Raw genomic sequence first — 15947 nt, forward strand, 5'->3', positions numbered from 1 at the left:
AGAAGATTGAAATCATAACAAGCATCTTTTCAGACCATAAGGCTATGAAACTGGAAATGAACCACGAAAAAAAAACTGGGAAAGTGACAAAAATGTGGAGATTAAACAACATGCTACTGAACAACCAATGGATCATTGATGAAATTAAAGGAGAAATCAAAAACTATCTGGAAACAAACGAAAATGATAATATGCCATATCAAACCATATGGGATGCAGCAAAAGCCGTCCTGAGAGGGAAACTCATAGCGATACAAGCCCACCTTAACAAACAAGAAAAAGCCCAAATAGGCAACCTTAAATTACACCTAACAGAACTAGAAAAAGAAGAACAAACAAAGCCAAAAGTCAGCAGAAGGAGAGAAATAATAAAAATCAGAGCAGAAATAAATGAAATTGAGACCAAAAAACAGTAGAAAGGATTAATGAAACAAAGAGTTGGTTCTTTGAGAAGATAAACAAAATCGACAAACCCTTAGCCAGGCTTACTAAGAAAAAAAGAGAAAGGGCTCAAGTAAATAAAATTAGAAATGAAAGAGGAGAAATTACAACGGATACCATGGAAATACAGAGGATTATAAGAGAATACTATGAGAAATTATATGCCAACAAATTGGACAATTTAGAAGAAATGGATAAATTCTTAGACTCATACAACCTCCCAAAACTGAACCAAGAAAAAATGGAGAATCTGAATAGACCAATCACAAGTAAAGAGATTGAAATAGTAATCAAAAACCTCCCTAAAAATAAAAGTCCAGGACCAGATGGCTTCTCTGGTGAATTTTACGAAACATTCAAAGAAGATTTAATACCCATCCTTCTCAAACTATTCCAAAAAATAGAGGAAGATGGAACACATCCTAAATCATTCTACGAGGCCAACAAAGACAATACAAAGAAAGAAAGAAAGAAAGAAAGAAAGAAAGAAAGAAAGAAAGAAAATTACAGGCCAATATCGCTGATGAACATTGATGCAAAAATCCTCAACAAAATATTGGCAAACCGAATACAACAATACATTAAAAAGATCATACACCATGATCAAGTGCGATTTATACCAGGGATGCAGGGATGGTTCAACATCTGCAAATCAATCAACATGATACATCACATCAACAAAACAAAGAATAAAAACCACATGATCATCTCAATAGACGCAGAGAAGGCATTTGACAAGATACAACATCCATTTATGATAAAAACTCTCAACAAAATGGGAATAGAAGGAAAGCACTTCAACATAATTAAGGCTATTCATGACAAACCCACAGCCAACATCATACTCAACGGGGAAAGACTGAAAGCCATTCCTCTGAGAACAGGAATGAGGCAGGGCTGCCCACTCTCACCACTCCTGTTCAACATAGTACTGGAGGTTTTGGCCAGAGCAATTAGGCAAGAAAAAGGAATCCAAATAGGTAACGAAGAAGTGAAACTCTCACTATTTGCAGATGACATGATTGTATATATAGAAAACCCTAAAGAATCTGTTGGAAAACTATTAGAAACAATCAACAACTACAGCAAAGTTGCAGGGTACAAAATCAATCTACAAAAATCAGTTGCATTTCTGTATGCTAATAATGAACTAACAGAAAGAGAGCTCAAAAAAATAATACCATTTACAATTGCATCAAAAAGAATAAAATACCTAGGAATAAATCTTACCAAGGAGGTGAAGGACCTATACAATGAGAACTACAAGACATTATTGAAAGAAATCCATGATGACGTAAAGAAATGGAAAGATATCCCATGCACGTGGATTGGAAGAATAAACGTAGTTAAAATGTCTATGTTACCTAAAGCAATCTACAGATTCAATGCAATCCCAATCAGAATCCCAATGACATTCTTCACAGAAATAGAGAAAAGAATACTAAAATTTCTATGGGGCAACAAAAGACCCCGAATAGCTAAAGAAATCCTAAGAAAAAAGAACAAAGCAGGAGGCATCAGAATCCCTGAGTTCAAAACATACTACAAAGCAATAGTAATCAAAACAGCATGGTACTGGTACAAAAACAGACACACAGATCAATGGAACAGAATTGAAAGCCCAGAAATAAAACCCCACATATACAGACAGCTAATTTTCGACAAAGGTGCTAAGAACATGCAATGGAGAAAGGAAAGTCTCTTCAATAAATGGTGTTGGGAAAACTGGACAGCCATATGCAAAAGAATGAAAGTGGACCATCGGCTATCACCATTCACAAAAATTAACTCAAAATGGATCAAAGACCTGAAGGTGAGACCTGAAACTATAAAACTCATAGAAGAAAATATAGGCAACACACTATTTGACATTGGCTATAAAGGAATCTTTTCGGATGACATGGCTACCCAGACTAGGGAAACTAAAGAAAAAATAAACAAGTGGGACTTTATCAGATTAAAGAGCTTCTATAAGACAAATGAAACCAGAATCAAGATGAACAGACAACCAACCAGCTGGGAGAGAATATTTGCAAAACATACATCTGACAAGGGGTTGATCTCCATAATATATAAAGAACTCACACAACTGAACAACAAAAAAACAAACAACCCGATCAAAAAATGGGCAGAGGAAATGAACAGACACTTCTCCAAAGAAGATATACAGATGGCCAATAGGCACATGAAAAGATGTTCAACATCACTAATCATCAGGGAAATGCAAATCAAAACAACACTAAGATACCACCTCACGCCCGTTAGAATGGTTATAATTACCAAGACAATGCCCTATGACCCAGCCATCCCATTACTGGGACTCTATCCAATGAACCTGAAATCAACAATCCAAAGAAGCTTATGCACCCCTGTGTTCATTGCAGCATTATTCACCATAGCGAAGAAGTGGAAGCAACCTAAGTGTCCCTCGACTGATGATTGGATTAAGAAAATGTAGTATATATATACAATGGAATACTACTCAGCCATAAAAAAAGACAAAATTGTCCCATTTGCAGCAACATGGATGGGCCTGGAACGTATTATGTTAAGTGAAATAAATCAGAAAGAGAAAGACAAACACTGTATGATCTCACTCATATGTGGAATATAAACCAACACATGGACAGAGAAAACTGTACTGTGGTTACCAGGGGCAGTGGGGGGTGGGCACAAGGGGTGAAGGGAGTCATATATATGGTGATGGACAAACAAAAATGCACAACCCAAAATTTCACAATGTTAAAAACCATTAAAACATCAATGACAAAAAAAAAAAAAAATCTACCCTGACAATTCCTGTTCAGGTGATTCAGCCTGTGTTCTTCCTCTGGAAGTCTTCAGTGACCACCCAATGCAGGTTAGGCATTTTTCTAGGTTCCCATAGCGTGTTCTTTGACCCTCTATTTCCCACATCATATTGTAATTGTTTTTATATGTTTCATTACTCACCAGACTGTAAACTCTTCACAGGCTGGGGCTTTGAGACCCATTCATACCTGTATTTCCCAGTGCTCACCCATGTTTTATAAGTGAGTGAATGATTTATTGGGTTCTAGAACTCTGGGATCACGGACACACACCCAGCTGCAGCCTATCTTATCCACCCTCTTCTTTAATGGAAGGCTCATTTACTTTCTCCACCAGCTCTCTTCTTAAATCAAATTAAGATAGCAAAAGAATTACAGTTTACAGTTTCATTAATATCTTTGTATTATCATTTTTAAAACTGCAAGACAGAGAAGCTAGTTTAAAATGTTTAAAAACTGGTTAATAGAGATTGAATAAAGAGATTTATACATTTAATTTAAATCCAAGGTGTGCTGAACCCTCAAGAACTGGCAATGACATCTTTATCTCAAAGGGAGGGTCATAGAACATAAAATTGTTTGACACAGATTCTATTTGTAATCCAGCAATATAAATGTATATGTTGATTTTTTTTATATCTTTGTCACTCTAGTTACTTTTATCTCTCCAATGATTTTCCTATGGCACCTGCTTTTTGTTTGCTTCTCTTCCTCTCTGACTAACTTAGCCCAGTTTACCCACACTGTCAGATGAGCAGCCACAGAACTCCCTCTCCCTCTCTGTTTGTATACTTAGGGTTGCTCTTTCTCCCCTGCTGCAAACCCCATAGCTTCCTGGGACTCTTCCATCCCCCAGCACCCAAGTCCTACTGCTCATCTTGCCCCAAAGATGATTGATGGTGGGTCCTGCTTCAGGGTGGGTAGTGGTGGTTTAATACTAATAGGACTACTTACTAGTAACAGTAGTATAGTAGAAATAATATTTTTTGAACATTTCCTATGTCCCAGACACTCTGCTAAGCACTCATCACATGGATTATCACTATTAAATTCTCATAGTACTCCTATGAAAGCTAGTAAGTGAAAAAGCTCAAACTCAAACACACACCTGTCTGATTACTGGATAAAGAAGCAGCTCCTTAGTAGGGCGTGTAAAGGACCATTGTGAGAAGTTGTACTTCCCTCCCCTACCTGATTATAGGCTCTCCAGATCCTGTTATCGTCTCATCACCTATCTCCCTGCTGGAACACAGATTGAAAGAACTGTTACTATGGTCGCTTGTCTCTTTCCTCTGCATCTCTACCTTTGCACTTTGCCAGGAGCTTCTGACTCCTGTTGCCTTTTCTGCTGACCCCCTTTTTGGATCTTTGGTTCCTGATCCAAGGTATATCTCTGCCAAATAAAGGCATTAAGACAACAACAATAACATTTCATCACTATCATTTCGCAAAAGAAACATCATTTTTAACACCAAACTAGGCAGAGCCTCAGATCAAGGGATATTTCTTCAAATGGAATAAATTTTTATCATTAGTTGATCTGGCTCCTTGTGACCCTGTGTACTGACAGCAGAGTGGAACCCTGCCCAGTCTTTTTGCACCATCCTCTCACCTTCCATCGCTATGTCAGACAACGCTCTGCTGCTATTCATAGGGTTTTCATGGCTAATATTTTGGAAGTGGGTGGCCAGGTCCTTCTTCCTAATCTGTCTTGGTTTGGAAGCTCCGCTGAGACCTGTCCACCATGGGTGACCCTGTTGGTATTTGAAATACCAGTGGCATAGCTTTTAGCATCACAGCAACACGCAGCCGTCACAGTTTAACAACCGACAGACAGGTGGTGTGGTTCCCTGGCCAGGAAACAACCCAGGCCACAGCGGTGAAAGGACCAAATCTTAATCACTACACCACCAGGGCTGGCTGGAATAAATTTACCTTTATGAAAAATACAGGCTAGACTCATCTCCCAACGAACTCCCATTGCTAAAGCCATGTGGCCTCCATAACCACAAAGCTTGCATTAAGAACTAACCTTGGAACCAACTCGCGAGTTCTCCAGGGCCAGCCAGCCCTGCCATCCATCCTGCCAGAGTGGTGCCTTCATCCCTCAAGTCTCAGTGAGCTCAACACTCAGGAGAGATTTAAAGTAGCTCCTCTTCTCAAAAAGGTAGACATCCTTGGCTTGGATCACCTCCTCATCCTCTTTATTCCATTCATTCTTCAGAGAGTTAACTGCTCCTTTTCTGGGCTACTGTCGGACTTTGTACATACTTGTGTTCTTTTTATACAATTTTGTGGTCGTGGTTTATTTGTGTCCTCCACTGGACTGTGAGCTCCTTAAGAACAAGGGCGCTGTCCACCTCATCTTTGCTTCCCCAGTGCCTAGCACGCAGTATGCCTTCAATATCACTGGTGAACAGACTGATCCCTCACAGTAGAGAAAGGAGCTCACTAAATAAATAGAAGAAACAGAGATCAATGAAGTGCTTCGTAGAATAATTTTATTAATAATTTAAGATAGCAATCAGTTTTAAAACACCTTATTAAATTGTTGAGTCTTAATGTCAGTAAAGAGTATGGTAAACAGATTCATTTCCTAGATCTCCCCTTTTCCTACTGATGCCCAAAAGCGAAAAAACAAAGCTAGAGACCAGAGGATCTTAATAGGGTCATTACCCTCCACTGAGAACAGTAAGCATGGACTCTCAAGAGTCACAATGCCAACCAGATATTTGCTAGTCATTAATAATAATTTGATATGGAATTAAAGCTATATCTTGTTCACTTTGGGAGGCCCCATTACGTACTTAGTATGTAATTGGAGACTATATACTAGATAATGGATAGATTAATTATTTTGGCAGAACTGTGAGTGTGCAAGTTTCTGAGAATATCCTCAGTATTTTTGTTTGGATGTGGTGGGCAGGAGAGGGAAGGAGATGAGATGGAGATGAGCTGATGGGTATATCTGATGCTCAGTGGTCTCACCTGAAATAAAGACAGCACTTCTAGCCTGTCCAGACCCTTCATACAAGTTCCTCAGGGACACCGAGATTGACCAGAGGCTATCTCCACTCAGCTGCCCAGGGTTGGTACTTTCCCAATCCCTAAGTCAAGAAACAAGAAGGGTATGCAAATTACCAATTGTCTCTCTCATGCATCTTCTCTTCTCCCTGACATCTATCTTCTCTGTTTATCCTAATGGCTTAATATATTTATTCTTCATTCAAGTTCTAGAATTAAACATTGTGTCTGAAATACCACTGGATGCATTTGAAGTTCCAATAAGGTGCCAGGCACTGGGTACACTATGATGAAAAAAATAAAGGTCACCTCTAATTTCCTGGAGTTTATATTCTGCTGGGGCAGACAAATAACAAGCAAGGAAACAAATACATACACAAAACCTCAGATAAACACTATGAAGACAGTGAAGCATGGCAATGGAATAAAGAGTATCTGAGAAAGTAGAGTACAGTCACCTTCTAAATATGATGGCCAGGGAAGATGTTTTTAAGGAAGTCCCAGTGTTGCAAAGAGCAATGATTCCTCTCCACCCAAACCAACTTGCTCAGAGACATTTGTTAATCAAAGAATCACTCTCTGGGGCCAGCCCAGTAGCACAAGCGGTTAAGCACGCGCTCTCCGCTGCCGCGGCCAGGAGTTCGCCAGTTTGGATCCTGGGCGCGCCCCGACGAACCGCTTGGCAAGCCATGCTGTGGCGGCATCCCATATAAAGTAGAGGAAGGTGGGCATGGATGTCAGCACAGGGCCAGTCTTCCTCAACAAAAAAAGAGGAGGATTGGCAGATGTTAGCACAGGGCTGATCTTCCTCACAAGAAAAAAAAAATCGTTCTCAGTTATAATCCCCTTCAGGGAAGGATTTTTGTCAAAGCAAGTGACGTATATAGAAGATATTCTATAAGTGACCATTGCCTAATTAATTTTCCTTCCACGTTCACTTAGGAGCCCACTAACTAGAAAAACCTTTGGGTTGCTCCAATGAATCTCTGATAGCTGCACAAGAAAATTATCCCACATAAAAGATTTACCCAAAGTACCAGAGACCACCTGACAATGTGTTTTACTTTCTTTCACCCTAAATGCTCTTTACCCACTGGGATATTATCTGTTGACATCCAACATCTGTTGTTCATTTTCGAACACTAATCCCTGTGGTGCGTCCTTTGGGTGATCAAGCTTACTCTAAAGCTCACCATAAAATATTCAAGAAGATTGGGACTCTTCTATTTTTCTATTGACATTTTTACCCCTCCTTTGATTTCAACTTGATTTTATTTTTCCTTTGCTTCCCTTTCCACTATTTCACTTCTTTCTTCAGGTAGGCTTTTTCCTTTCATCTGTGCACTCCACACAGCCTTGGCCATGTGCTTTTAAACTTGTAAAACTCACAGAATTCGAGCAATTTTTTTAAGAAAAAAGCCCACATACTAGCATTATTTTAACAGAAAATAAAAATTTTTAAAAGGTCAAATCTATTTTCCTGGGCCAGACTTTTTTCATATTTAGGATCTATCAAAAGTTGTACTTCAGAGGCCTGTCATAAACTCCTAGGTGTTAGGAACCCCTCCCTCATCACTGCCCTTTGAAGTTGGGATTTTAAACCAAGGATAACAATAATCATGCTTATATTTGTACTTGTCCAGTACCCTTCATTCCAAGGCATAAGAACAACTTGCAAACAAATTAAACACTACAACCACTTTTGCTCACAGATAAATATTATGATGAATAAATAGCAACAAGAGTATGTTAACCTGCCAGATACACAGTAAAAGCTATGCTAAAACTGAAATGAAAATATCTTCATGAACTACTTCTATTATATTTTCCCTCCAACTGCGTCTAAGAACTCCCCACTCCGTCTTCCAATATGCTCTGAAGTAGCTAATTATGATATGAAAGGCCTCTCTCTTCAAATCATTTCAATGACAATGCACTGAGATTGTTAACCAATATGTTAAAAGCCTACAACAGAATGATTTCATTGGGAAGTATAATTCGTCTGACATTCTCATCTTTCCAGATGTTATGAAAGTTTCCTTTATTCACCAAGCCAAAGAACTGGGATATACAAATGGTTTTGAAATTGGCAGGTAGTTTTGAAATAGTTTACAAGAATAAAATCATGGGATAATAGCGAAAGTGTTCTTTCTCTAAATCTTCCCCATGCTCATAGGTTCCTATCTTCTGAATCTCTGAAAAATTCTAGGAGAAATCTTTCCTATGAGCAAAGTGCTCAAAAGGTAACTTGTTCTTCACCTCTGGTGCATTTCTTTCTCCCATAGGGTACATAATAAGACTTTTCCTAAATCTTCAAAATCCCTGGTCCTATAAACAATAAATTAATCAAAAGCCATATGCTATCTAGTGAATCTTCCCAGGACATCCCAATTAGACTTCTATTTGTTCTACAATCTAAATATTGGGCAGCCTATAGATTCCATGGAAGGAAGGCAGGATGGACTGAGAAGCAGAGGCCCAACCACATTTCAGCTCCGCTCATTTCAATCCCGGTAACTTTGGTCAAGTCTCCTCTGCATGCCTGAGGCACCCTATGTGTAAAAGAAGGACTTTTGGACTCCATCTCTAATTTCCTTTCCTGCTCTAAAATTATACTCATTTCTTGAAAGTCACTACTGGAAAGCAACAGGCAAAGTGACACAATATATCAATTAGTTGCCTGTATGCTCTTTACTCTCATTTTCCCTTGATACCCGTCCACCAGTCCTCCTCACACAAATCAAGACAATGGGGAAACTCACATCTCGTGAGTGTTAAAAGACAAACTGAGACATTTTAAAAATTTTAAGAGTTTGAACAAAAATCGATTGGAATCAGGTGGCACCAAACCAGGAGTGGGTAGAAGCATTTTGCCCACAGAAGCCAGGAGAAAGACTTTATATAAACAAAGTGGGGAAGCAAAGAAAGGAAATTATTTGATTGGCTATTGCTTCAAGCCTAGTTGGCTGTGAACGACTGTGCTTAATGTTTTGATTTTGTAACCTTGAGGCATTTACAGGCTTAGATTTTGGCTTGCTTATGTAGGTCACCAGGGCATTAGAGCTACCGCAGTCTAATGGCTTCCTTGTTAATTAATTTAACACGGTCATTTATATGACCAAAGGAAGGCAAATCAGAGTACCCAGACTCTACTAACTCAATAAAAATGGGTTCATGAACCAGAGAGAACGTCAAGTTAAGATTTTCCTAATACAGAGATCCAGTTTTTCAGATCATTAGAAAGTGATTACAATTGGAGGAAGATTTAGGTTGCATTTCTCCTCCAGTAAAGGAACGGTTCTAGGAGTAGTTTAATAGGTTAGGGAAATTAATTCAGGTGGCCAGAGCAAGAGGTTTCCATGTGTGTGCCCAGTGAAGCCTGTTCATGAAACACTTCCCAACAGCTCACCCCATAAGGAAGTGCTGCCTCCGGGTCTGTTTGAGCACTGCTACATTCTGGTTTCCTCCTTAATGTGGAAAACCTACGTTTCTGATTATTTTCCTAAATTTGGCATGAACTAGCCGTGAGTAACACATTGCAAAAGAGCTCTGTGCTGGGCAGCCACACAAGCTACTGCCCTTCGAATCCAGTGTGACAAGCCCAGGAAAGGGTCTGGTCCTCTGGCTCTCTCCACACCCGCCCTCCACAGAGGGCCTCTCTGCAGAGTAGTACTAAGGGGCCAGCTCACACAAGGCCTCCCCACCTGCCTGCCCCACACTCGCCTTTCTAGACTGCCCTCTCTTTGCAATGTCTCCCAGCTTCGTTCACATTGCAAATTTCATCCCCTCAGCATGTTGAAGCCTCCTCGCAGATTATTAATCAAGATGTGAAATAAGATAAAACCTAATCCGCAGTCCCTCAGCTATGAATGCTGAAAGCCAGGCTCATTAAACATATCTGTCAACAATGGATTACACCAGCCTTAGGCCCCAAATTGATTGGAAGTCAGGGGGAGGGATGCAAAGCATTTGGTTACACAATATATTCAAGAGAAGGAACTCCTTTTGGGGTGTGGCCAATTAAATCTGTTTAGAGATAACTATAGGCTATATAGTTTTATAGATTCTTTTCTCTAGTTGTTAATGGCCGCCAAAGAGATGGGGAAACAGATGTAGAGCTGGGAAACGATTTGTGTACTGCGTGTGAAAAGCTGAAAATCATTATGAATGGGAGTAAAGCAATATGCCTTATTGGAAGCAAACCTAGTGAATTCCTGCATGGATTCAAACACTATTTCTTTGTGTCAAAAAGAAGGAAAAAAATGTCCAATTCTGTTAAAGTGCTTAAAGTCACATTTCACTCAGGTTATTATCTATCATCTTGTCATTAGCATCCTCACCACCATCCCCATCATGATACACTTTGTCTTTACATTGGGCTTTTCAAGTTCAAAGCACAAAGCAGACACATCAGGCAATTAATCACCTTGAGGGATCTGTGTTGGGTGGAATGCTGTCCCAACAAATGCATTCCTACCGTGTCACTGGAGGATCCACTCAGCAGGAGTGTTCTTGGCCTACAATTCAATGTCATATGTTGGCATTTTGTCAGATTTCAAATATACATTTCCACTTATCAAACTGACAGCCCTATTTTCTGAATCAAAGGAAAAGTGATTTTACTGATCTTTTAGCATTAAGAATCACTCCTCTCTATTTGGGTGTTTCTGGGTAGGAACCACATTTTATCACCTCCAGAAGAGAGGGAAAAAAAAGGATGGGGAAGTAAAATTAAATAAATATATTAATTTTTTTCCATAAGAAAGTGAGCAATAGGAAAAAATAATTAAATCTGAGGAGATTTATAATGGGAAACAGATGTAGATGTGAAAGCGATTTGAAATAACCAAAAGGCTCCAGACATCTTCTAAGAATATGTTTTAATACATAAACATTTAACAGCACAATAGCTAGGCTAAAATTGCTCAATTTCAAAACTTCACCTGCATTCTTAAGTAAGTTTGCTTTTAATTCTTTGAGATTAAAACGGAAAAAGAGAGTTTCCCATATTTGAGCTGTTTATTAACGAATGATTCTTTATTTATAATGGACAGTGAAACGAGGCATATCTGTTTCACTTTTCTGTCCTGGTAGGTTTCATATTCTGCTTCCAATTCCCATGCCCCCGTGCTGTTCTATTTGAATTTCCAATGCAGCAGAGGAAATGGCTTCTAAAATATTAAAATCCTGTTTTCATTGACTTTCTTTACGCTTTGTGACCACATTTCTATTCAGATCAGGTTGCACAGCTTTTAACTTTTCCAAGTCTAAATTTAAAGTTAGAGCAACTGCATGTTACCCCTTAAGCGGACAGCTCTTTTAACAAGGGAGAAGCAGTCTGCAAACTGCAGAGAAGCCAGGCCGATGGGATGACTTTTTTTTTTTTTTTAATCTTTTCAGACTTTTTTAAACTATTTCAAGCTACAACTATACTTTAAACAGGGGCTCATTTGGAGCAAGATACCAACCTGGGAAAGGTGTCCAAGAAACAAACTTGCCTGGGTTCACTTTGCATTAAAAATAGTCTCAGCCATGTCCCTAACTCTCACCCCAACATTTGTCTCCTGACCCCCAATCTTGTTTTCCCTAAATCCCGATTCTACACAGGAGTCCTTTTTATTGTGTCTAAAACTAGGTCTTTATCATTCCCTCTCTGAAGGCCAAGCAATACAATCTAGAAAAGTGAAGCTGACGATTCTCTTTTAGGGAATCAGGTTCCAAAGCCCCAGTTCAGTCCCTCAAGAAAAATTCTCTGATGAATTGAACTTGGGGTCTCTGAAGTCTGCCTCAGGGAACCTGCCTGCCCTTCCCTAAGTAACAACTCTCACTGTAATGTTATAGTTCTAATAATTAGTGCCTGTACGGTATTTTATAGTTCATAAGGCATTTTCATATCTTCACAAGAGCTCTGTGACAGAAGGTGGGCAGGTTTTGTTTTATCCACATTTTATAGATAACTTTCATTCCAAGAGATTGTGTAAATTGTCTAAGATCATAAAGATAATTAGTAGAGAAGACAGGGCTTTAGCTCAGGCCTCCTAATTCCCAATTCTATTTTCTTCCCCCGACAAATATGTGTGTTCCTATAATGCCCTTTCCTGAAAGCAGGGTCATTCTGAGAACTTTTTGGTTTCCTGATGCCTCCCCTTCAACCTAAGTACAAGTGAGCCAAAAAAGGTTTGGGGAATTCATCCAGACAGCCACACAGCTTGTGTGCAGAGTTGGCTGTCTAAGCTTCATCCCAACCCACTTCACTTGGATCTATGTTAGTCTTGGTCATGTTAAAGATTGTTTCCACTTCAACAGATACTTGTGCAGCATCTCCTTATCCAAGCACTGTACTAAGCTCTGAGGAGACAATAATAAATAAGACCCTAGCCAGCCATTGAGGACCTTATAGTCTAAGTTAAACATACAATTACAGTCCAATATAACAAGTCCTAGAAAAGGGGATATATAGGGTGCCGAACTGAAATGGTCATGGAAGGTCCCAGGAAAAGGGACATCCAAATTAAGATCTGAAAAATGAGATGGTCAAGTGAAGAGGTGGGGAAAAAATATAAATATTTATTATTATTTATATATTTTTAATATATTTTATATTGTATATATATTTTATATATCTATATTTCACTGGGGAGTTGTTATTTAACGGGTATAGAGTTTCAGTTTTGCAAGATGAAAAAGTTCTGGAGATTGGTTATATAACAATGTGAATATACTTAACACTATTCAACTATATGCTCAAAAATGATTAAGATGGTAAATTTTATGTGTATTTTACCAAAATTAAAAATAAAATATTTGTATCTTTTTTCAGCATGTACAATGATGCAAATCCCAGTCCACCATTCCTGAACCTTTGGGCACTGAAATGTGACCTCTAGAATCAGCTTTTACTGATTTTACATTATTTCCGGGTAGGACATTTCAGTCCCACTATTGGTCAACTCTGATAAGGGACAACCCTAAGTAAAAATAATATTAATTATGATTTCCCTCAACTTCAGCCTCCTGGAGGGTTTACTCCACTCATGGCCCTGAGCTCCTCCAGACCTGCCCAGATCAACCATGCTAAAGTGCAAACAGAAAACTTTCCTTTCAACTGAGGCCATGATGAGGAAACGGAAGGATGCAGGTATGGTGATTTAAAATTGGGTCAACCAAACAACCTGTGTAAAAAAAAATTATCGGGGCGGCCCCGGGGCTTGGGGGTTAAGTGCGTGCTCCGCTACTGGCGGCCTCGGTTCAGATCCCGGGCGCGCACCAACGCACCACTTCTCCAGCCATGCTGAAGCCGCATCCCACATACAGCAACTAGAAGGATGTGCAACTATGACATACAACTATCTACTGGAGCTTTGGGGGAAAAAAGGAGAAGGATTGGCAATAGATGTTAGCTCAGGGCTGGTCTTCCTCAGCAAAAACAAAACATTATCTTAGGATAAGAAATCCATACCTTGTAAGCGCACATATTCCTAGGATTTTGTATTTTCTTTTTTATATTTTTGTTTTTTCCTCGTTTTTTTTTTTTTCTTTTAATATAAAGTTCCTTCTGAGCATCTCCAGTTTGGACTGACAAGGGGAATATGATATGGCCCATTTGTAGTGGCAGCAGCCACTGAAACTCCTCTGGAGCACTGGGAAACCCTGACAGAGCTGAAACAGTGAGGAAGGTGACCAGGGCCTAATGTGATTGCTGGCTCTTTCCCACACTGGCTTACATTAGACTAGTCCAGCACACCAGGCATGTTGCCATTTTCCCAGAACCCTGGGCAGGATTGCCAGCATTGGAACTTTCAGAAATTGGAAATACTCTGAGGAAAGTGTTAACAGCAGGAGGGAAGGGTTACCCAAGAGCCATCGCACCTGATCTGTCCCTGTCCCCCTCCTGCCCTACTTTACCCACATACTGACTCCAGAAAGCTGTGTGCTCCTCATGGGCCAGTAAACAACCATAAGTAACAAGATGGGTTCTGAGGGAGATCAAATTTGAAACAGCAAGGTGAGCAACACTAAAAACCTATCTGAGATTCTTAAATTCTATACAATTCTTATCTCAGACAGAAAAATCATAGTCAGCTTTGAGCTCAAGCAAGATCAAGATCTTTCAAAGGGTTTCCATAGGCTTCAGGATGACAATCCAACCACCCTAGCATGGCACACAGGACCTTTTGTGATCTGGCCCCTGTTTCATTTTTCTAGCCATATATATCACCACTCTCCTCTCACACTGCACTCCAGCCCTACTGAACTATAATATTTGCAGTTCCCTGAACCTACTGTATTAGTCATAGTTAACCTGCTATAATATATATATATATAGTGATTCATAGTAGACAGATGTTTCTTTTTCATCTAAACTCCAGACGGAGACTGGCAACCCACATCACTTTTGCTCATATCTCATAAGCCAGAAGTAGTCCTAACACCAGGCTGGGAAATGTAGTCTCTAGCTGGGTGTACATGTGCTCAGCTAAAATTTGGAAGGTTTAGTTTGAAAATAAAGGGAGAACAGATGTTGGGAGACAATTAACAGTCTGCGTTGTCTCCTACCTCTGTGTCTTTGCACACCACTTCCCTCAGTCAGAATGCCCCTTGCCTGGGTAATTCCCCACATCCTTAGGACTTAGCTCCAACATCACCTTCTCTGGGACACAAACCCTTGCTCTGCACTCTTGGAGTGTTTGTGCTTCTCTCTCTGCCCCAGCACTTACCCCACTCTTATTGTAATTGTCTACTTGTCAGCTTGCCCATCAAACCATGGGCTCACAAGTACAGGGACTATGTCTTTCATACTTACACTCACAGAGCTCAGGCTAGTGCATGGTTCACAGTGGGCTCCCAATAAATGATTTTGTAATGAAGAAATAAAATACAAGAAGAGCAGAAATTATCTGGAAATTCTAATCAGAGTTCTGTTTCAGTTAATCTGGAAACTGTCATATTATTTCTTAAAAGCAATCATTTTAATTATTTTACCTGTCTCAATAAGACCATGGTTTCTAGTCTTGTCCATATTCCACATTAATTCTGAGGTTTTTGAAAAAGTAAAGATTTTTTTTCAAAAACATTGTTGAAATAATACAGGTAGCTAAGTGTGGGCATTAGATAAATCTGGAAGTGGGTTATTTGGAATTTGAAACAGATTTGCTGTAAAAATATCTTATACACAGTGGCTGGGCATCCAACCAGGCCACGAAAGAACTATAATTCACAACGTAACTAAACTCAGGTTCTTACAATACTATAGGTGCTACCCCATGCAGAAAGAGGGCAATTGTCGGGAGAACTCAGAGGTCTGATTTTGCCCCCCCACCCAACTTTACCCTTAAAAGTGGCTTTGGGGGTATCTTAGTTTAGGTTCTCCCAGAAGTAGGCCCTAAGAAAAGGATTTTAGTGAAAGTGGTGTATTTGGAAGGTGCAGGGAACATAGGTAGAGAAATGGAAAGTGATACAGGGAAGACAAGCAACCAACATAAGATGTGCTATTAAACCAGCCACCAAGGAGAGCAACTACCTGAAGTTTAATCCCACAGAGAAACTCTGGAAATGGGGTAAAATGCATGCTTCTGAATAATCCATGCAAGGGGCAAGGCAACTGGGGTATTTATATATCAACTCCCGAGAATCATTATTAGAGGGTTGGGAGCAGGGGGCACATCTTGATTC

This window comes from Diceros bicornis, chromosome 3, assembly GCF_020826845.1.
Source record: "Diceros bicornis minor isolate mBicDic1 chromosome 3, mDicBic1.mat.cur, whole genome shotgun sequence".
Lineage (NCBI taxonomy): Eukaryota > Metazoa > Chordata > Mammalia > Perissodactyla > Rhinocerotidae > Diceros > Diceros bicornis.